General features: G+C 45.0%; 1 protein-coding gene across 1 annotated transcript in view; it reads left to right on the plus strand.

Annotated features, from left to right (window-relative positions):
* Positions 1-5,157: 5,157 nt before the first annotated feature.
* Positions 5,158-24,071, plus strand: part of LOC149340916 (helix-loop-helix protein 1-like) — a 95,189-nt gene continuing 76,275 nt past the window's right edge. The window contains exon 1 of the mRNA XM_089551359.1: positions 5,158-5,289. The gene's annotated coding sequence lies outside the window, so the exon portion shown is untranslated. The remainder of the gene's footprint in view (positions 5,290-24,071) is intronic.

A 24,071-nucleotide genomic window follows, 5' to 3' on the forward strand; every position in this document is an offset into this window, starting at 1 on the left:
TTGGATCACGTGCTTATCATGTGGCACATTATCATTGGCCAAATCACAGGCCTGAACCACATTTATTGGTAAGAGTGACATTTACTCTTCGATTAAGACGAGATGTATGCACTTACCACAACTACAGTACTACGTGGTTTTTCCGTAATGAATAACTGATTCTATCCCAACACCGAGCGCCCAGAAAAAAAATTCAGGTTCACATAGCACGCAATACCAACTTCACTAAATCTCCTCCCCGTTGTTTTAGGACAAGTGGCCATATTTTTGCATCATCATCATCATCATCGGCCTGACTACGCCCACTGCAGGGCAAAGGACTTTCCCATGCCTCTCCAATTAACCCTGTCCTTTGCCTGCTGCGGGGATTTCCCGCATGCGAACGTAGATCTGCCAGGCCACAGATCTGTGCCGAAAGTTGCCGATATTAATTAACACCTGAGTGTCGCTACGGTGGAGCAATTGCCAAGAGAACCTTTGCAATACTAATCCCACCAGCAGCTAACAATGACCTCAACATCTCAACAACAGTCGCCTCAAAAATTCGTTCCAAAAGCATGCCCAACGACGCTACTTGGCAAACTCTTCTCGAAACGAAATTTTTCTGATTGCAGTTACGATTGAAGTTGCAGGCATACTACTAAGTACCGCAGCATTTCGGCGGCGGCGGCAAATTTCGCTCGCCCTTGAAGCCGAACGCGGAAATATGAGTGTATACGCCCCAGAAGGTCATATAGGATATAGGCATGTTTGAAAAAGTACGCTTGCCATGTCGTGTTCAAATGCAAGCTGGCAACACCTTAATGTAGTGCCCCAAGTGAAATATTTCACGGCCCATTTCCAACTCTGCGCTGTACATGTTTAGGTGAGAGCGAAAAGTATAAAAAAAAAAAACGATTTATTTGGACCCTGGAAAAAGCTTGGAGGCTAATCCGTACGTCTGGGTAACTCTATACTACATATATGGATATTCTTTATTCAGCAGATATACCTTCTCATTGCGCTTCCCGCAACGGAGTTCCCATAGAGGCACGTACATCCTTGGAGGAAGTCATCTATAGATGCTTGTAAATACGCTAATGCTCCTGGATGACGTGGCGCGGAAAAGTAAAAATGCAACCGTATAATGCATTTCATGCATTAATTGAGAGTTTTAGCAACGTCGTGGGGTAAACGCGTTAACTACGTTTACTGCCACTCTACGGCAGATGCAGCAACGTATTAAAACGCGTCGAATCTAGCTGTGCTAGCCTTAAGCTTGTGCTAAAGGTCTCTAATAATCACATAATTCGAAGTTTTCCATGATCATAAGACACTGTAACATGACTTGGAAAGTAAAGTGGATGATTTCTTGTTTCTTTATTACACCTTCGCGTGAAGAAGTCTGTAGTAATCACACCAGCCTTTCATTCCACAGTTTTGTCGAATGCATGTTTGGAAAAAAACAGCGCGAAAGAAGAATGGGACGGAAGCAAGGGAACACGGACAAGCGCTGTTCGTCCCGTTCTTCTTTCGGGCTGGTTTTTTTCAAACATGCATCCTCTCCAATTTGCCCGGTTCAGCATCCTTGTGCAGTTCCTTTTGTCGAATGCACTGTTTTAAAACCGGTAAAAATTAAAAACACGCATTCGTCACATCGGTCACTTTTTCGGAGCTCGGGAGCATTTGGGAACATTGGAGAAATGCAGCATTCGCTATTAAGGCGAAAGCCTCTAATGCCTCATCGTTGTCCACAGAAGGTTGTCGACAGGAGGTGGTCAGCAGAGGTGCCACGCTTTTCGGTTGGTCGAAATGGTTATGACGTCAGAGTGCACGGATTCGCGGTAATGAGGTCACCCACGGATGCCTGACGTCCCCTTTTGGAGCAGACGACAACTAATAAAATAGTTGTCGTCCGCTCCGACAATGGGCGTAAGGCGTCCGTGGGCGACAACATTACATACCTCATTACTGCCAACAGAGCCATAGATACAACCGAACTCATCGAAGCAGAGAGAGAGTCGTGCTAAAGAAGCAGTCAAAGTCGGCAGTCAAAGTGCGTAGTTGTAATGTGTAGTCAAAGTGTGTAGTCAAATAAAGCACTAGTACAGCACAAAGTCTCGCAGTCAATGCCAAACAGTGCGCCAGGAAAGGCTTTCGCCTTGCAGCGCTTTAGAAAGCCAAAGTGCTCCCTGAATTTTTTTCTTTTTTTTTTGTCATCACTGCTTTTTCGACGATCTCTTCGATTGTCCATATGACTCTGTTAGGTTGTCGTCTCTGCTGCGTTGCTGTCAGCATGATTTCTTTTTAGCTTTAAGTGGTCCAGGTGTGGTCACTGGTGATTCCGTCATATAGGCATAAAGTGCGCACTTCTCGGTTCGACCGGCCTGAACAAGTATTGTTTCGTTTAGTTGTACCTTGTGCTTCTCTTGAGTTCGTTATGTTCCACACAGATGGCAGTTTAAGCGAAGCTCCAAAGCAATTTTGGATGGGTGCTTTGACTGTACGCGATCTCATGGTGAGGGCGGGGCAGGTGTCTAGAAGCTAGGTGCGGCTGCTGTCCTCTGTGGCCACTGTCGCTGCTTTTCGACCTATTCTGTTCTGCGATTCGCTTTTCTAAACAGCAGCCTGAACAGCGAAGTATTTCAAAAAAAGTTTGCAGAAACACACGCGAAACGTTATGTGCAACTGCAGGAGAAGCCATTGTTCATACAAGTTGTTGCTGCACCCTTGGAGATTAGCACATACCCGCGAGTGGGACTGACCACCCAAGGAAGCAGTCTAAGCCTGATACTACTTCGCATACAATTTAGGTAAAGACGGAGAAAAAGAAAACAAAAGGAGCAAAGATTTTCCTGAAGCAAAATAAAAGCAAAAAAAAAGAAAAACTGGCCCCCGATTCACCTGGTTAAGCTAAATGCGACGTAGATGCACTAGCACGTTTCCCCTTGTTTAGCTTTGTTTAGCTTTTTTTTCCCACCTTGGAAGTTCGAGTTGCACCCAACAGTCCTTGCAGTCGTTCCTCGGCTTTCCACTTGCGATAAGCCGCCTGAGCTGCTCGTTGCGATTCGAGTCGTCGTTTTCTCTGTTCGACGGTCTCTGAAGCCACTTGTGCTCGCCTCTCCACGGCACGTTCCTCCTGCGAATTCATCATTCGCCTCTTCTTTCTGACGGCTGCGTGTGCACGAAACCGTATTTCTCGTTCTTCATCTGTTTCTGCGTCCCGTTTATCAAGGCCTTCGCCGCTCTGTTCCGGCTTGCCGCCTCGCTATATCCACTGGATCGGTTGGATCTCATTGGTGCTCTCTTCTTTTGCGTTGCTGTCCAGCTCACCGCGCACGCCGTTCGGGTTCGGAATCTGTCGAAGGAGTGACTTCATCCATTATTTACCGTTAGCTGCACTGCATGTTCCTCTGGCGACTTCATCCTTTGCCTCTTCTTTTTGCCATCTGCATATGCACGCAAGCGCGTTTCTCGCTTTTCATCTGCACACCATATCTCCACTGGGATGCAGCTGACGCGACGCCCTCCTCCCATTGGCTGCAGCTGGCGCGACGCTCCTCCGAGCTTACGCGAGTTACTCCAAGCTTCACTAGGACGCATAACGACTTTTTCGCTAGTGACCCATCTAGTGCAAGCGCGCACTAGAATAAGTGGCAGGACGGTTAACGCGAGATTCAGCGATAGCTCTTAAAGTCTTGCGCTGCTTTTAGTTTTCCTGCACATACTGGTTTTTCGCTTAGCTCTCGTCTCTAGTCCGCCGCTCCAGGCACGCGGCGCCACCGATGACACTCTCCTCAGGCGGCGCATTTCGTAGCAGCCTCCGCAGATGGACCATGCTAAGTTCCTCCACTCTCGCTACTCTCTCCCACTCCTTCTGCGGCAAGCCCCCTCCTCCACATTGCAGGGTAACTACCTCCGGGTAGTTCCCGTGTCAACCATGGACCCTCCGCTTGCGCCTTATTTTCTCGCCATACCTTACTCCTTCCCCGGTTCCTCGCCACATCTTTCTCTTTCCACAGTAACCACCTTCGGGGGGGTTCCCGTGTAGGAGCACCCGCCATTTATGCCTTCCTACGCTCTCGCCATACTTCCTCTTTGCACGGTAAACGCCTTCCCGAGAGATTCCCATGGCATCGCACCAACAGGTCACGTCGACTACTACTACTACTACTACTACTACTACTACTACTACTACTACTACTACTACTACTACTACTACTACTACCACTACCACCACCACCACTGCGACTACACGTCAACTACTACTACTACTAGTACTACTACTACCACCACCACTATTACTACACGTCGACTACTACTACTACCACCACCACCACCACCACTGCGACTACACGTCAACTACTACTACCACCACCACCACCACCACCACTGCGACTACACGTCAACTACTACTACTACTAGTACTACTACTACCACCACCACTACTACTACACGTCGACTACTACTACTACTACCACCACCACCACCACTACTACTACTACTACTACTGCGGCTACTACTACTACTACTACCACCACTACTACTACACACCACTACTACTACACTACAAGAGAAAGCAAAGAAATGAGTGAAGAAAAGGCCCAATCTGGTAATGAAATTTTTATTGGGAACTAAAATTGGTGATCGGTCCCCCTATTCCGGTAGTCCATTGGATCTTGCAGCCGCTCTAGTCCTTTCGGTCATGTCCTGTTGAACTTTCGGGTCTCGGCTGGACAGCATTTCCCTCACCGCTCAATAGACGGATTTTTATCTTTTCTGTTTCTGTGTTGTTTTGGAAGGACCATACCATGTGCTGTAGGTACGCCTCTATGCCACAGTCTAAGCAATGTGGCTTATTGTCTTCTCGGTAGATGGCGTGAGGTCCTTTTGGACTTGTCTGTGTGTTTGTTGTATTCTCAGTGCTATTTCCATTTCCTTCTCTAGTTCTTCATCCGGTGATGTGTATTCTCTTCTGTCTAGCCTATAGTGTTGCAGGATTTCTTAGTATGCATATTAGCATGTTTGAGTAGCTGTGCTCGTCCGTGTGTTGGGGTACTCGAGGTAGGAGTGATGATGATGATGTCCTCAGGCTTAATGCTGTGGCTGCGGCGTGTGCGCCCTCGTTCTCCTTTCCAGACTGATGCCTCCTTTATGTGCTTAGAACCCTAATGGCTGCCTACCCTATCCTGCCCCTGATGTAGTTCCTGTACGACCTAGCGAAGCCGTTATTATATATTTTTTTCTGTGCAGTTACTGCGAGAGCAATCGCTGCCTACTACGTCCTCTAGGAAGACACCGCGAGTGTGAGTGAGTGAACAACTTTATTAAGCTCTAGATTTGCTTTTCTTCTGCGGCTGTCAGATGGCTTCGTCCATCTGCTTGTACAAAGGTCGGCTGCCCTTAGTCCAGGGCTCCGCTGGAAGCTGCTGCCAGATGTGCTCGGCGAATCAGACCTTGGTCGACTCGGCGATCGCTGGAGAGCACTCCCTCCCATTGCTCCGCACTCGGGTTGTTATAGCTGGTACCAGGCTTATCATCTGGCATGCCCACGTTATGTGGTACACCGTGGGTGGTTCTTGGCACTAAGGGCATTTGTCAGTGTATTGTGTGGGATACATTTTTTTGAGTGCGTGTAGGTTCGTGTACGAGCCCGTTTGTAGCTGCCTCCACGCGACAGAGTCTTCTCTGCTAAGGGAGTTGTGTGGTGATAGATACCGCTTTCTGCAGCCCTTGTAATAGTTTAGTATCGCCGAATAATCTTGGGGTACAGGTTCGTTCCCCTCGAGGTCGGCTACTTTGGATGCTCGGTAATAAGTGTATACCCTCGAGCTATCCTGTCCGCCTCTTGGTTCGCTGTTACTCCCGCATGTCCCGGCGTCCATACTATCGTATGCCTGATTGGTTCTTCGTTTGGTTGTCGTTGTGTTATGTGGTTCCCAGAGCGGAGTATGCGGAGCGCTCTGTGCCCTATTCTGCCGCGTAGGTAGTTGCGGCATGCTGTTAGAGACCGTTTAGATAGACACCGCGAGAAATTTCGCTGTCTCATTTGGAGAGAGAGAGAGAGATAAAGAAGAAGAAGGAAGGCTGTAATTTTAACCAGAAGGGTGTTCCGGTTGGCTACCCTGCACTGGGGAGGAGGGATGACGGGATTGAAAAGAGAAAGGGAGGAAGGGTGAGGAGCACAGTCAAAGTTTGTGTCTCATTCATGGCAATTCCGCTGGGGTCACGTACCCTCACAAGCCTGGCCTGACGAACATGTCTAGCCACAAACCAAAAAAAAAAGACGTAGATTTCACCAGATAGGAGATGTCAGGGCAATAAAAGTTTATAGGGCATCAGTCGCAGTAATGGCAGTACATTGATGAGGACAATTCTCTGATGACCAGATTCAGTGCCAGGAATTCCGCGATGAAATCAGAGGTTTAATCAGACAAGCTAAGTGCGGAAGCCCCATAGTACATAAAGTACGAAAAATAAATCTCTTCGCCGGCCTTTCCTTCGCACTGTGCAGCATCAGTATTAGTGATAAGGCGCGACGGGTGTGGCTCTAAGTTGTCCAGTAAGGTGTCAAGCAATGTAGTCAGAAGTTATAAGTTATTTGCAAAAATACACAAAAGAATATAAATGCATATATATTTTCTAGAACAGAAAGATGTCCTAGAGTACGGCTACTGTAGAGGAATTTCTTATAAAATGGATAAATTAATAATATTAATTAGAGGCAGCAATAACAAGCGGGACAGCAAGCAGAGAGCTAGTAGTCGCATGCCGAACTTCTAAACGCACGCAAAGACCTCTAGCTATCGGCCCCTGTAAGTTCTCTTCCGTTGTTTGCGAAAGCCTGTGCAGCATCTGTGTAGGGTACGCAATCTTTTTTACATAATAGGGCGCCGTGCACTTTGAGCAGAGGTGACGCAGAACTACCCGAGACGAACTAGCAAGTCTATGAAGCACATTTACAACCTTGTTCACCTGCTCTTAAGCAATACTTTAATGCGATATGATGTTTTTCGTTGTAATTCTTGAGTGTGCATTTAGATTTCAGACAGCTGCCGAGTATAACACCGAGGAATGAGCAGTGATCAGAAGGATGTACAGGATGCGAATTTATGTATAATGATGATATATTTGCCAGATCTACAGACTGGGAACTAAATAGTATCACGAATTTTGATTTAGAAAGGTTTATCAGAAGTCTGTTTTTAGCTTACCAATTTACAACGTTGTTTATTGAGATTTTGATTAAGTGTCATATTAAAGGGAAACTGCACGATTTTTGGAGAATTCCGTGTTATTCAAAGATTCAAATTTATATAGTCTGCACGCAAACCATGTCAAGTTTTTTTGCGCTAGCATTTAAAATGGTGGCGCAATCGAAGAATAAATTTCAGACTTCTCCTCACGGCACGGGAGAGGTGCGGAGAAGTTCGATGTGACGTCACGAATGGTAAGATTTCAAATTTCCAGTGCCGTCAACCACACCCTGTCATGCGTCGTTGGATGCTTCCAAAGACGCTCCGCAAGCTTTGCCTTCAGTGGCGTTGGTTTTCTTCCTTCAAAGCAAGCATTCCTGTGTTGGAAATGGGTGGGTACCATAGATGACGTCATCGTGCGCTCATCACTTTGCGCTTCGCTCTGCGGAGAAGTTGAAGGCCTTCGCGATTTTATTCGGCAATTACGTCACCATTTCAAAAGCTAGCCCTAAAGGACTTCGCACGCTTTACCTGAAAGTTTCACACATTCGACCCCAAGCTTGTCGAATTCTAAAACCTCTGCAGTTGCCTTTAAGGGAGTTCAAGCATTTATAGGAGGATAAGAGAGTAGCACCGACTGCATACAATATGCATTCAGAAACCATCATTATACAGGTAGATAGTAGATAAATATTTCAGCTATTTATCATCATCAGGAAGTGCCTTCGCATGGTTTGGTGTATGGTGTCAAAATCCAAGTATAACGGAAATGAAGGGACATTGGAGGGACAAAGCAACGCATGTCGATCTGCAACTGAGAAGCAATTGAATAAGTCCATCTGCGGCCTTCCGAAGCGAGGCCAACATAATAAACGGAAAAAAAACCAGTCACACAAGACGACGGACAAGAAGAGTGTACACACCACTGTCTGCCAACATAATCTAAAAAGTAAATCCGGAGAAAAAATAAGAGTAGTTTGCAAATAAGATAAAAAGTTTTATATATTTTAAGAAGGAATGAACCGTAAGGTGCTGAAGTCGGATTTCTAACGGAAGAACAGAGACTCATTGTGAAGAACATTATTCGTGTCAAAACTAGGTAAACTTAGGCATAACTGCAAGACTTGTCTCTCAATAAGCAGGAGATGTGGCCGAAGCATGTAAGCAGCACACCCTGATAACAAGGACTCAGCCAAACTCAAGGGTGCCAGGGACGTAAAGCTTATAACTCAAAACAAGCTTGTCTCGTCGCGTGCCAGGCCTTCTGTAGCTTACATCACACAACTAACCCAAAGCGTTACGCATGATGTGCTCGATATCAGGTCGCCAGCCCAAATAAATATAGAAAACTCCCAAATAGTTCAGCGAACGGCTATACTAGAGTTATATAGATACTGGATGAGCGACTGGAAAAGCAGGAGTGGAACAGTTACTGACATTCAGTGAGAAGGAAAGAGAACCAAGCCATACCTCTAGTTCGAAAAGATAGGATTGCAGAGAATAGTACACGAAATATTATGTCCGCAGATGAGGAAAACGAAGAGGTGTCAGGCAGAGGAATCGAAGAAAGGAAAACATTAAACAAAATCCGAGAGAGGACACAATCGTGAGGAACAGCTGTAGATTGCTTGTATCTGCTAGAAGAGAGATCGTCTTGAAAACGAAACAATTCCCTTCTAGAAAGAAATATTCCTGAATGCACGAAACAAGACAGTTTGGAATGTGGCAGTTCATCGAACTAGACGCCAGAAGTTTGTGGTCGACGCTGTCATACGCTTTAGTTATGTCTAAACGGACCAAAGCGGAAATCTCTATCGACTGCCCAGTGAAACAAATTCTGCTCTCCAAATAAACTTACGCTGACCAAATAGAGCCCACTTGTCAGTAGCCAATTTGTCGTGGAGAAATTATGTTTCTCCGGAAAATGAACTGGGCTAAACGGATGTGAAGGAGGCGCCCCATTGTTTGGATCAGGACAGACGTAAGGGAAATCGGCCCAATAGTTTCCGGGGATCCAAGAATACCTCAGGAAGCGGTTGAGAATGGCGTAAATGCGGAAAGCGGGTCTAGTTGGTGGTTCATTATTAAATAAGAGACTAGTGCTTAGGATTGGTACGAAGAAATGCTTGAAACTACGTTGGGTGAAATTTGAAATAAAAGTTTTAACACGCCGGAAGTCAAACCGTCGAGGCCAGGTTCTGAGGGGCTGTTTGCTAAAACATCTTTCAGCCCCGGCATTGTCATTTCGACAAAATCAGACACCCTAAACAGGTGTGGCAAAACCTCGTGCAAGGCAGAGAAAAGCGAGCTTCTAGACCACGAAACTCCTGTGATGATGATGGTGATGATGATGATGTCCTCAGGCTTAATGGCGCAAACCCACGGCGGGGGATTGGCCATGGTGCATAGCGGATACAAACGCACTCATGTACAAGGAGTAGAGTATTTGGACAATTTTGTCACTTAGACTAGAATTTGTACCAAAAATATGGAGAATAAAAAGCAGTGAATTCTCATTCAAGGAGAGGAATCTACCTGATGTAATTTTTTAGTCGTGAATTTAATCGCACACTGGTTTCAGGGCATATCCCTTGGCGCTTGCCCCGAAGGAGAGGAGAATCGAAATAGATAGACGAAGTCCTAGCTCTTGTGTTCCACCAAGGCCATCTTCTTCGTTTACCACTTCTTCCTCTTATTCACCACTGTTTTCTTCTGAGCTAACCTGGCTAAAATGGATGTCGTCCTCCTCCTTACGCGTTCATGTGGGCAGTGTGGGACGCTTATACGTGCACCTGTATATACATTATACACTGACAAAAGCGTTGCCACGAAGTATGGGCACAAAAGTGAATGAAATTCTGGCTTGCGGGCCAGACCTCTGTATTCACAAGCTTCCTTGGTTGAGGGGCAAATGATGTTCAGAGCTGGAGCCGGAAGCCTCTTCTATTGATGAGGAAGAACAGCTAAAACCAAACGTAGATCAATCATCTAGCTGTCGCTCAACTCCATTTATATGCGACGTGGAACCAACAGGGGAGGGGGAAGGGGGTGATTCGGAGCAGTGGTGCCTACGGTACTTCTACGCGCAAGAGTCACGTGATGCCCTCATGCATGAGCTCATCACACCGTCCTAAAAAAAGACCGCTGTTCGTCGCTGCATGCGTTCCGACCTTATATAACCGCGCGTTTAGTTTAGCTTTGGAGCCATTCACATATACGCGCATAATTTTCCGCGTGCCACCGCCGACTACACATTGAGGACACACCGAAGCTCATTTGGCGCGTCCACTGCGCCAGTCCAAGCGAGCCCTTCGCTATTGCGTACATGCCTCTGCAATTGGAGACGGCGAGCCAGACGGTTTCGCGGCCAGCCGCACAAACGACTTCCTGCGCGAGACGAGCGTGAATGCATGCAGTGTTGGCGCAGCCCGTGTCACTGCCGTCGGGGAGGGGTATTATAAGCGGCGTCGCGTGCGGTTTACCGGGGCTCAATTGCCGTTAATTAATGGTGGGGGGATCAAGAGTCACGCCACGCGGCTAGCGCGAAGCCAGGGAGACGCCGCTGCGGTTCCGGTCAGCGTCGAGCACATAAGGGTTATCTTGAACGGGCCGTCGCCTGGAGCGCCCATTAGTCTCAGCAGAACTGGCTCGTAATTGGACGGGCGGCCTTCGGCTTTGCGCCGCTCGGAGAGCTCCCTGTTTCCAGGCTGTAAGGAGTGCGCGCTTAGTATCTTTAATGAAGTAATTTTGTATGTTAGCAGATAGCGTTAGGTTTGCGTTGGTTTTAGACTAGTACGTTTCTGATCACCACGCACGCAGTATAGAGGACGGTCGTGAAAGATACCGTAACAGTTCTGCCACACTAAAGCGTGAAGACCTAACGAAAAGGCAAGGGGTGCAAGTTCCGTTGAGCACCCTCTAATCACATTTCGTGCTGTCTTAGGAGATATGTTGGTATGTTGGGGTTTAACGTTCCAAAGCGACTCAGGCTATGAGGGACGCTGTAGTGAAGGGCTCTGGAAATTTCGACCACCTGGGGTTCTTTAACATGCACTGGCATCGAACAGTACACGGGCCTCTAGAATTTCGCCTTCATCTAAATTCAGCCGCCGCGGCCGGGATCGATGTTGTCTTAGGAGAAACCGTTGGCTGCCAGTTATTTCCGTTTGAATTTTTGGACTGGCCACATTTTTTTTTTTTTAATGCGGTGTACCTGTAACGCCCAAAACTGTCCGTCCCGTCCGTGTATCTGGCGTCCGAAGTAATGGCCTGGGAGAAAAGGTCGCTTAGTGGGGCTAGTGCGACGCAAGGCATGAAAGTTGTAGGGGACACATTTCCTTACCGATTTCACCTGGAGTTTGCCCGAGTCACGACGGCTAGTCTTGCTGCCCACGGCGCAGAAGTTGTCATGCGTAGTGAGCATAGTAGTGCCAGTTTAAGTCACTAAAGAAAAATAACATTTTTTTTTTAACTCATGTGTATGCACCACGAAGGAGGGCGGAAGACATCAGAGTAGGCCTGCCTATTGCGCCAAGCTGCGGCAGCAACTGAAAAATGAGTCGGGCACAACCGAGCGCCGTTTGTACTCACACCCTGGCGGAGTATTGAGTACAAAAAGCGCAATTAACATGATGTCCAGCCGGATCTTCAGTGTGGGCAAATAACCGCGGCCTTTCGTACAGCTTGACGGAAGCAGTGCAGTGCATTGCAGGTTATGCCACCACCCCCGCCATCCCGCCTCTCTTCAGGCAAATCCACTAGCAGCAGGCTTTCTCCTTCCTTGTTCGCTTTGTGTTGTACGCTATTTAGGCACGCAGTATTCGCGCTATTGCAGTATGTCACCTGAATGTTCTTTTTTTTTCTTGGCTGTTTTTGCCTGTTGTCACAGTCCGCGCGCAAAATGGCGGCGCGCACTGAATCTTGAGCAGCCACCCTGGAAACATTGCTGCGCAACCTGAGTAGGTGAGGTGCTTCATTACACTGCGCAGCTCAGGTTGTATTCTGTGAGAGGTCACTAACTGAGAGGCAGGTGTGCGCTGCAGCTCAATGACTTCTAAAGTTCTATGGAGAACATTGTCCTTACGAAAACGGAATAGAAGATGCGCACTCCTTTTCTTTGCTACGAGGCAAACGCGAAGCAGGTGGTCGAAGTAACATTTAGGGCTGGGACTTACCAGCATTTAAATGATATCACCACTTCCTGGGGAAGTATGGAGGCCGCTCAACGACGCGAGACAACCGCCGCAAAACCAAAGGAACTCTCTTCTCACCAAGGTAAGGACAGAATTGAACACACAAACATTTGTTTGAGAGCATTTTCACTACTTATAAACTCATCATCATCATCATCGTCATCAGCCTGACCACGCCCAATGCAGGGCAAAGGCCTCTACCCATGTCTCTCCAATCAACCCTGTCTTTCGCTAGTTGTGGCCACCGTATTGCCACAAAATTTCTTAATCTCATCCGCCCACCCAACTTTCTGCCGTCCCCTTGCTACGCTTGCCTTCTCTTGAAATACACTCCGTTACCCTTAAGGACCAGCGGTTATCTTGCCTTCGCATTACATGCCCTGCACAAGCCCACTTCTTCCTCTTGATTTCAACTAAGATGTCATTAACCCGCGTTTGTTCCCTCGCCCACTCCGCCCGCTTTCGATCTCATAACGTTACACCTATCATTTTTCTTTCCATAGCTCGCTGCATTGTCCTTAAGCTGAACCCCGCCGCGGTGGCTCAGTGGTTATGGCGCTCGGCTGCTGACCCGAAGGACGCGGGTTCGATCCCGGCCGCGGCGGTTGAATTTCTATTAAGGCGAAATTCTAGAGGCCCGTGTACTGTGCGATGTCAGTGCACGTTAAAGAACCCCAGGTGGTCGAAATTTCCGGAGCCCTTCACTACGGCGTCTCTCATAGCCTTAGTCGCTTTGGGACGTTAAACCCCATAAAACGTCCATCATTAACGTCCGTTTTTTCTCTCACCCACTCTGTCCGCTTCCGATCTCTTAACGTTACATCTATCATTTTTCTTTCCATAGCTCGCTGCGTTGTCCTTAACTTAAGCTGAACCCTCTTTGATAGCCTCCACGTTTCTGCCCCATAGGTGAGTACCGGTAAGATACAGCTGTTGTATACCTTCCTCTTGAGGGATATTGGTGAACTGCCATTCATGATCCGAGAGAACCTGCCATATGCGCTCCCCTCCATTCTTATTCTAGTTACTTCCCTCTCATGATCCGGATCAGCTGTCACTACCTGCCCTAAATAGACATATTCTCTTACTACTTCCAGCACCGCGCCTTCAATAGCAAACTGCTGTTCTCTTGCAATACTGTTGAATATTACTTTGGTTTTCTGCATGTTAATTTTTAGCCCCACCGTTCTGCTCTGCCTGTCTAGTTCATTGATCATGCTTTGCAGTTCATGTCCTGAGTGACTTAGCAAGGCAATGTCATCAGCAAATCGCGGATTATTTAGGTATTCTCTCTTATCCCCAACTGTTCCCATTTCAGGCCCCGGAACACCTCCTGTAAGCAGGCAGTGAATAGCATAGGTGAGATCGTGTCTCCCTGCCGGGCACCTTTCTTTATTGGAATTTTATTGCTGACTTTATGGAGAACTATGGTAGCTGTGCAATCGTTATAAATATATTCCAATATTTTCACATAACACTCTTCTACACCCTTATTCCGCAAAGCCTCCATGACTGCTAAGGTTTCTACTGAGTCGAATGGTTTGGTTTGGTTTATGGGGTTTAACGTCCCAAAGCGACTCAGGCTATGAGAGACGCCGTAGTGAAGGGCTCCGGAAATTTCGACCACCTGGGGTTCTTTAACGTGCACTGACATCGCACAGTACACGGGCCTCTAGAATTTCTCCTCCAAAGAAATTCCAGCCGCCGCGGCCGGGATCGAACCCGCGTCTTATGGGTCAGCAGCCGAGCACCATAACCACTGAGCCATCGTGGCGGCCTGAGTCGAATGCTTTCTCGTAATCAATGAACGCTATATATAGGGGCTGGTTATATTCTGCGCATTTCTATATCACCTGATTGATAGCGTGAATATGGTCTATTGTCGAGTATCCTTTACGAAAGCCTGCCTGATTATTTGCTTGATTGAAGTCTAAGGTTTTCCTGACCCTATTAGCGATTACCTTAGTAAATACCTTGTGGGCAACAGACAATAAGCTGATCGGTCTGTAATTCTTCAAGTCCTTGACGTCTCGTTTCTTATGAATTAAGATAATGTTAGCATTTTTCTAAGCTCTAGGTACTCTCGAGGTCACAAGGCATTGTGTATACAGGGTGTCTAGTTTTTCTAGCACAATCTCTTCCGTCTTTCAACAAATCTGCTGTCATCTGATCCTCACCAGCTGCTTTCCCCCATTGCATTGCTCCTAAGGCTTTCTTTACTTCCTCCTTCGTTATTGGCGGGATGTCCCATTGCTGTGTTCTACTGCCTCTCTCAGCAACATTCTGATTGCAATCGGTTCTGTATAGATTTGTGTAAAACTCTTCGGCTACTTTAACTATCTTATCCATATTGCTAATGACATTGCCCTCTTTGTCTCTATCGCATACATCTCGTTTTTACCTATGCCTAGTTTTCTCTTCACTGTTTTTAGTCTACCTCCGCTCTTTAAAGCATGCTTGATTTTCTCCATGTTAGACTTCCTGATGTCGGCTACCTTGCGCTTATTTATTAACTTCGACAGCTCTACTAGTTCTATTCTGTCTATGTAGTTAGACGTCCTCATGCTTTGCCGTTTCTTAATCAGATCTTTAGTCTCCTGAGATAACTTCCCGGTGTCCTGTCAAACCGTCCGAGTGCCTACTTCTACGGCGCACTCCGTAATGATATCTGTGAGACGATCGTTCATCGTTTCAACGTTATGGTCGTCATCTTCAGTTAAAGCGCAAAATCTGTTCTGCAGCAAAATCCTGAATTCCTCTAATTTTTCTCTTAATGCTAACTCGTTAATAGACTTCCGCTTCACTAATTTCTTCCGTTACCTTTTCAAATCTAAGCTAATGCGAGACCTTACCATTCGGTGGTGTGTGTGTCGCTACGACGGACCTTTCCGAGGACCTCCACATCCTCTACGATGCCAGGGTGAAAGCACAGTATGAAGACTATTTCATTTTTAGTCTCACCATTGGGGCTGTTGGCTCGTTTGTGGAAGAAAACAAACTACTGGGCAGCTAAGTTATCAATGGTATAGACGGCTGTCCAGGGAGAAGCAAGGCTGCCACAAAGGCCAGATAGTTGGAGGGAGGCGAAAATTTATTGACCAGCGTTCGATGATGGTTATCTGGTTCATTTCCAGGCTGTGAGCTGAGCACAAACGAAGAACCAAGAGGGGAGACACGGGCAAGTCTTATTTTCAAATAAAATCAAATCAAACTTTATTTTTCTCTCTCAGCTTATATACACAGAACTTGTGGTGGGCAGTTTCCGATCTACTGAAACGCATGCGCCTGGGAGCCATGTTCGCGCAATACGCCCATTGTGGGACGAAGCCATAACAAAGAAGTGCGAGAACATGTAGAGGCTTGCTTTATCACAAAAAAAAAAAAATAGAAGACTACAAGAGCGACACGTCTACTGCCCTGCATCAAAGCAAAACTCGCGTTTTAGAAGGACATTTTGCGATAGCATGCCCAGCATGCGAGAGCGAAAACTTGTGACAGACAAATACAACTCACACTAAACAAGGTAGCAATTTGGACAGACTGAATGGGACTGATGTTTTCCCTACAAAAAAACAGTTGCAGTTCTTCGCCCGCTCCGCACAGGACTGTATATTGATCCTACCCTCCACTTGAATGAAACCGTACTTCCAGTAAAGCAAGAACACAAAAGTTTTAGGCCTAATTTTTGACAAAAAGCTCACATTCCTACTGCACACAAACATTTTTAAGAAAGTAACCTAATGCCTGAATATACTCACGAAAGCCCTGGAGGTACAATAGGATGTGCCTATTGCGGATCTATCGCCCCGTGGTACGCTTTTTCTTAGACTACGGATGCATAGTGTATGGTCTGGGAGGGCCTCATGCCTTAAAAGGCTAGATCCAATACAAAACCTTGGTTTGCGTCTTTCAAGGGGTGCATACAGAACATCCCCCGTAAATAGTCTTCCCGTAGAAACAAATCAACCGCCCCTCGCCGACAGGATAACAACGCGCGAGCATTGTTCTCCTGTCGTAATGAAAATAAGGTCGATACCAAAACATCTGGGTTACCTCATAGTTGCCGAATGCCCATCTAGAACACTCTTTACCAACAAACCTTAATCTGTCAGACCAGTCCACCTCCGATTTGAAGAAAAATGCCTCCACCTCCGCTTTGAAGAGAAATTACAAGAAATAGACATGCTAGACGAACTTCCCGATGTTTTCCGGAGACCCGACCCGCTGCCGCCTTGGTACACGTTTCCTGCTGCATGGGATTCTCCACTGACACACATTCACAAAAAGCGAACCCCCGCAGGAACATATACAGCAAGAGGTTGTTTTTTTTTTTTTTTTTTTTTTTGCAGTAAGTGAAAAATACGATGTTTCTTCACAGAGGGTAAAAAACAGCACTCTATGTAGGGAGTGCGATAATAGAAGGAAAATGGGAGAAAGTGGTCAGGCTGCCTCAGTGGGCTTCAATTTTCACAGCATAATGCTTCGCCATTGCTGTATCTATAGAACAAATGATGAAGAAAAACACAGAGAAGAGTGTTATCTACACTGACTCCCTCAGCGTAATTGCAGTAATAAACCCCAGAAATGCAGTCAAACCCATAATAGGAGACATGTTACATAATGTGATAAAAGCTGATACACAAGGACGTACAATGAAGTTCTGCTAGGCCCCTAGTCACGTGGGAATCAGCGGGAACGAGAGCGCTGACGCATGCGCCGTTCTTGCCCGTAATCGTAAAGTAAAACAAGCAAAAGCGTAAAGACTTCATGAAGTTTGTCCAAAATAAACTGAGAGCAAAATGGCAGGCATCATGGCACAACGAGGTTAACAACAAGCTACACTCTGTAAAGCCCGTCCTGGGTGAATGGAAGACATGTAGGCACCAGGAACGTTTTACAGAAGTAATTTTATGTCGTCTCCGTATTTGACACACACACACATAACACATAACTTTTTACTGATGAAACAAGAAAAACCTCTTTGTGAAAGATGTAGAGATGAGCTCACACTAAATCATATTTTATTCTTGTGTTCGGGACTCTGAAAACTAAGAAAAGAGCAATTTGTTGAATTTTATAATGAATGCATCCCTTTTTACTCAGCGCTGCTCTTAGGAGATTTAGGACATAATGCCATTGTTCTCATGTATTGTGTTCTTAGCTTTTTAAAAGAAGTCAATATTCTTGAGAAAATGTAAATTTTGATCCACTGCTTCGCTTTATTATATGATACAATTCAGCCACTTTTTCATTCCTGAGAAGGCTGTGGTCTTTACTGGATTTGTTGGGAGCCTCCAGACCCTTGCTCAGCCAAGGTTGGTAGCTGAAGTTACCCCGACGTTCTTTAAAGCTGGTACTATTTGCCATTTCTGAAGTTTGTTCCCTTTGTCATCACTAGGTAGCAGTGTTGTAGACGTTAGCGAAAAAAAGTAACTAAATACGTTACTCGTTACGCTAAGCAAAAAGAATGCGTTACCGCCCTACGTTACCTACAAAAAAAGGTAACGCGTTACCGTTACCGAAAAAAAGTATCGCACGTTACTTTGCCGTTACTCCATGGCCATAAATTTTAATCAGTGCGTCTTTGCTGTAAGAATTAGAGATAATTTTATAAAGCTCTTATTTCACATAATTCCAACTTCACAAAGAAAACAGAGCTGAACTCAACAAATTTACAGTAGTTATGGTGAGCTTCTGCTTACGAAATTACGCGGAAATTGTGTAGCAATAAAGTAATGCCTAAGTGTCATAGTTCCGGAAAAATATATTTAGATTTTTCCAAATGGTCCATTGGTGGCTCGGCATGCGTCCACTATTTATAGAGAATTGTGTGTATGAGTGGTTTGGGTGGGAAGACAAGTGTGTGAATGCGTTGTCGGGCTTTTTTTTTTAGTTGAGTGCGTCGTCAAGTGCAGGTGTTTTCTGGCATGCATGCGAACCGCAATAAGGGTCGTCGAGAGCACCTGTAGATTTTGTTTATTTGCAACATCATTTTCGGCGTTTTTTTGTCTGAAAAAGAGGCGGAGGGGGACAATTGAAACACAAAGTAACTATAAACGTGACACCTCACGTTACCGGAAAATGTCAGCATAAGTACGTTACCCGTTACAGTTCCGACATGGTAACGAGTACGTTACTAAGTTACCTAAAAAAAAGTAACGCGTTACCGGTAACGCCGTTACTTGTAACGCGTTACCGACAACACTGCTAGGTAGTACAACCAACTTTTTAAGCCCTGCAAACTACCGTTTTTTTTAAATAAAATTCTGCCGAAAACAATTTCAGTTTGGCCCATGATACCCTTGGATGCTTATGCGCCATTCAACTGAACACAGCATTACAACTGTGTCTTGTACAGAGTCATTAACGATCATAGCGACTATGGAGCTTTGCAGAATGGTTTAGACGTGGTGGCTACGTGGTGTGTACGTTGGAAGATGTCATTGAATGTGAGCAAATGTACGCGCGTGATCTTTACAGGAAAGCGCTCCTACCAAGAGCACAGGTATCGAACCTGTCAGGCTAATTTAGTTACAGCAAAGGAATCCAAATATTTACGTATCTTTTTCACCTCGTACTCACAATGGACTAGGCATAGAAATTATTTAATGAATAAAGCGGTTTCGGTTCTTGGTTTCTTGAGGAGGAATTTTAGTTACCTACCCAATGGTCTGAAACAACTGCATTTCATATCCGAAAGAAAAGATCATCCTTTGAATGTCAAGAAACTTGCTTTTGAATGTGGCATTCTGCGGTATTATTTTCTGTCCTGACAGCTCCTGCCAGGAATCTTCTTTCGCCATGATGTCGCACAGATTACATCTGTTGATACTTTTTGCTACGCTTTGAGTCTATAAATAATTCTTTTTTTTAGAATGAAGTCCGTCCTGCTGTAATGCCTTAATGGCGATGGAGCTATTAAATAAATAAATAAATAAATAAATAAATAAATAAATAAATAAATAAATAAATAAATAAATAAATAAATAAATAAATAAATAAATGCTCCAAAATATAGTTTATTCCTTCCCTCTCTCTCCCCCTCGAGAAGCAGCCATGTTTTAAGTGATCAGCACATTATCCCGAACGCGAGAAAATTGTTTTCGTCGATACTTCCGAAAGAAATACACGGGTAGTAATAGGAAAGCAGTTGCCCCTACCGTGGTCACCGATCGATTAACAGCGAAATGAAGAAGCAAAGTAATGATAACGATAACCAGTTAAGCCGCATGAGAGGACCTCTTTCTTAACCGTTGCGTGGGACTTCCCACATGCACCCGAAGAGCGCATTCAAATTGACCGTGTCGACAGCGAGCGAATCTCGATGGCGCGGCCGTGAAAGGCGAGGCTATTTGAACGTGCATGCGGCCCCAGGCGACGACGGCGTCACTGCGCCGAGCGCAGATTGTGGTGGGTATGAGGGGAGGCAGCAACTTGCATTCATAGAATTTTCAAGCGGGTCCCACGGACCTGAGTGGGTCAGTCGCTTTCCCAGGGTCGCATTCAAGCGCTGTCCGTCGCCCACGCCACAAAACAATCGACGCTTTCGAAAGCGCCAAGGTAGGCTCGCATGGCGGCGACTTCTGCGGCCTTCAGTGCGTTTGTATGCAGTCAGTTCTGCGGAGCGTATGTATGCGACGATGGCGCAGTGTACTCTTAGCTCGCTCACCTTTAAAAGCGTAAGTCGTTGGGGGAGACAGAGCCGCTGTCGGCAGATCAGTAGTGTTTTTATGCAGTCATCTCAGCCTAAAGCTCCTGTTCTCACTGAAACAGTACAAGAATACGACACCGTGCAAACATAATCGAAAATCTGGTCCTTTTTACTGCCGCGTACTGTGTGTACAAAGTGCCCACTGCCTATCGTATCGTAAGATAAATGACGCTTCTGCTAGTTGCCATTGCTGGAAGGTTGAATTTTTTTTTTCTCTCGTATACTGTATCGCCGTTGGAGGCTGCCCCTTCTTGAATATGCATGTATGCAGGAACGAAAGCGATCGCGAATGGGTACGGGTGGGTGTTCGGGCGATAGCGGAGCGACTTCGGACACCGTTTAACTGCCATGCTCGAACAATGCCAGCTATTTTTCTCTGTCATTCTTTGCCATCTCTTCATCTCTCTGCTTCATGTGTGCGAACGAGAATCCGGGGCGTACCCCCATTAGTGTTGATGTAAACAATAAGCATACCAGTTATTACCGTAACTGCCCGATTCTAACAAGCACAGGATATTCATATTCGCGGACACAGAAAACACAAAAATATTGGCAGAATTAAGGATAAAGCGACGTTCATTTTTGCTTTTGCGTTGGTCTACGTTATTTCCAGTCGGTTCTTTTTCGCTGTCTATACGCTTCACAACATGTCCTGCGTGCAGTCGTAGCGACGAGTCATTTTTGGTCTCATCAAGAACGCCTAATACGCTGAATATGACTGACGCCGAGAGAAAACAGAGAAAAGCACAGTGGAGTACAGTTGGGCCTAACATCTCCAGAAGTTCCGTAATCCCATATGTAAACTCTTTCTTGTGACAATGGAGTTCAAAGTTCAAATGACAGATACCTACGCCTCCAACGCCGAAACACTACCGCTACGGTGGATTCCTATTCTTGCACCGTGACCTACAATGGCTAACCCTTCATGTGATGGCAATGATGCTGGGGCTGTTACTAGCGCCATTCCTATTTTGTATCAGATGATAACAAGCGTGGCGTTTGATGCTCAAATTCGCGGAAAGTGTGCGCGTTAGAAGAAGATAGATACGGTACTTCGTGGTTTTGCGAGCGGAGCTAGAACTTTGTTGTAGTCATTTCTGGAAGGCAGCAACACAGACAAGCGTATTAGACTATTGCAGCAGCAACCGGCATCAGACCATTGTCCTTGCCTCTGAAAAAAGAATGCTACATAAAATTACTCGCTAAGCGCAAACATGGCCTTAGTTCTTCGGCTTGCACTGCCCGCTCAACAAGCAGAGAAATCCCGTGCGCGTGCTATGTAGTATAGGGGCGATTAAGACTTTTGACCGAGGCTGAACGTACAGAGACGCAATTTGTTTCATCTTGTTTCTTGAGATGTACACCAGAGAGGAAGTCAGAAACTCAAAGTCAAAGTGTTTATTTAGACAACTCAATGGTACAGTTGCCTAGGGCGCAGACTAAAAGGCAAAAGGATGCCTGACAAAGAGTCCACGCCCTTCTTGCTCCCATTCGAGAGCACAAGACATTCAGCGAGTAAAATAGACATAAAAACGAAATGGAAATACAGAAAGTATTGGTTAACAGTGAACTGAAGTAATTTCATCTTAAACATTTATCTACAGTTGGAGAAGTACTATGAGAGACAACAGAATAAAAAAGAAAAAAAGAAGTGGTTATGCCTGGAGTGACAACAGATACATGGTGATGCAATTTTTGAAAGCTTTCAATGATTTGCTTTCTTGAATAATGTTTACAGCAGGATGGTGATCGTTTAAAAAACTGGAAATTCTGTAGCTAAGTTTCTGGGCGCCGTAGTTAGTACGTATTTTTTCCTTATTATAACTTATGTGCCGTATGTTGTAGCTGTGTGGTTTCGTGAGATACTTATGACAAAAGGCGGCAGGATCAGAATGCATTTGTTGGTAAGTGGCTAACGCTATCTTTTTGTTTATAACATTCCACAGTGTAAGCAATTGGTGTTTCCTAAACAATGGGGCAGTGTGGCTAAGGTATGGTGCATTATCCATTAGTCGCAGAAATTTCTTTTGTAATAAGTATATGTTTTCTATGCTTGTTTTAGGTGCTGTGCCCCAAACAAGAAGACAATAGTGGAAACGCGAATGTACCAGTGTGTAGTATAGTTGTTTCTTTAGCCACATAGGCAAAAGGTCCTTTAATTTATACATGATACCAATGGACCTAGAGATACCTGTGCGAACTTTTTCAATGTGAGGGGACCAGTCGAGATGTTCGTGAAATAGGACGCCAAGAAATTTATGAGATATTGCACGTTCAATAGATTCATCACAAAATTGAATCAGTATTTCTTGTTTAATGCACTTGTTACGTGCGCGGAATATAATGTACTTAGTTTTTTTAGTGTTTAACTGCAGTTCGTTAGTGCGGAGCCATGTGGATAAGTTTTGCAGCCATATATTGGCTTCTACTTGGAGGGCTTCCAGATCTTGTCCGCAGAAGAATACATTGGTATCGTCAGCGTACAGTACTATTTCTGGTGTAGAGGGCACGTTAATTACATCATTTATATAAAGAAGAAATAACAGCGGCCCAAGGATTGATCCTTGCGGAACTCCATAATGTATCAGACCTAAGCTGGACTTTGCATTCGGAATGTTCGTGTACTGTTGACGATTTGAGAGGTAATTCTTTATTAATGTGAGAGCCGTGCCTCTAATGCCATATTTATATAACTTGTATAACAATATCGGGTGCTTGATAGAATCGAATGCTTTCCTAAAGTCAAGAAAAACACCTATTGTATATATTTTCTGCTCAAAATTGTCTATTATCTTATCCTTAATTTTTATTAGCGCCATTTCAGTAGATTTCTCTTTCTGAAATCCATATTGCTGTTCTGCGATGATATCGTTTCGCTTGCAGAAGTTTAGTAGTCTGATGTTTATAACCTGTTCAATTACTTTCGAGAGGACTGGTAGTACCGAAATTGGCCTATAGTTATTTATATCATTTCTATCGCCTCCCTTGTGTATGACGGAGACTTTTGCAATTTTTAGTTTGTCTGGAAATATTCCGCTACTCAAAATAAGGTTGCATATATGCGTAAGTGGCTCACTAATCATGTGACTAACGGATTTTATAGGTTGAACTTTAATATCATCAGCACCACATGCACTGCTACTTTTTAAGTTTTTGATTACTGTGCAGATTTCCAATTCTGTAGTTGGAAACATGAACATTGAGCTTTCGATGTTGGATGTGAGATACGATGTAAAATCACAGTTACTTGCCTGAGATTTACTTGAAGCCCCTGATATGAGAAAATGCTCATTAAGTTTGTCAGCAAGCGACGCCCCTGTGTAAGGCACACCATTTATAACAAGTTCAGAGATGCCGTCTCTTTCATTTTTGGACATTAGCTTGTTTACGGTATTCCATACCTGTTTAGGGTTGTTGCAGATATCAGTAAACTTATGTTCGTAATAACTGGTCCTGGCTTTTTTAATATCAGAGCTTAACTTGTTACGAATTCGTTTATACTCAATCAAACTGTCTATATTTTTCGTTCTGATAAAAGAGGCAAATAGTCTGTCACGATTTCTAATTCTTTTCAGAAGTTCAGCATTTATCCATGGTTTTCTGGCTTTTTTGCACTTTTTGAATTGTACTGTAGGAAAGGCTTGATTATAAAGCTCGGTAACTTTTTTAATAAAGACGTCATATGCTGTAACGGGGTCAGATAGTTGAAAAACCTCTGCCCAACTTGTTTCTGCTACTAAGTTTCTAAATATTGTGGTCTTTGCTTCATTAATGATTCTATATGTAATCGGTGCACTGATTTTGGAATGACTCTGTGTTGTAAAGTATGGTTTAAATGACAGGAAAATCGGCAAATGGTCACTAACATCAGCTATCAGTACACCTGCTTGCACATCATCCTTTTTGTAGCTTGTGAAGCACACATCTAGTAAAGTACGGCACATATCAGTCACTCTAGTTGGCATATGTATCACATTTTCACAACCAAACGAG

The sequence above is a fragment of the Amblyomma mixtum genome, chromosome 6, assembly GCF_055824585.1.
Source record: "Amblyomma mixtum isolate Tamu chromosome 6, ASM5582458v1, whole genome shotgun sequence".
NCBI classification, from domain to species: Eukaryota; Metazoa; Arthropoda; class Arachnida; order Ixodida; family Ixodidae; genus Amblyomma; species Amblyomma mixtum.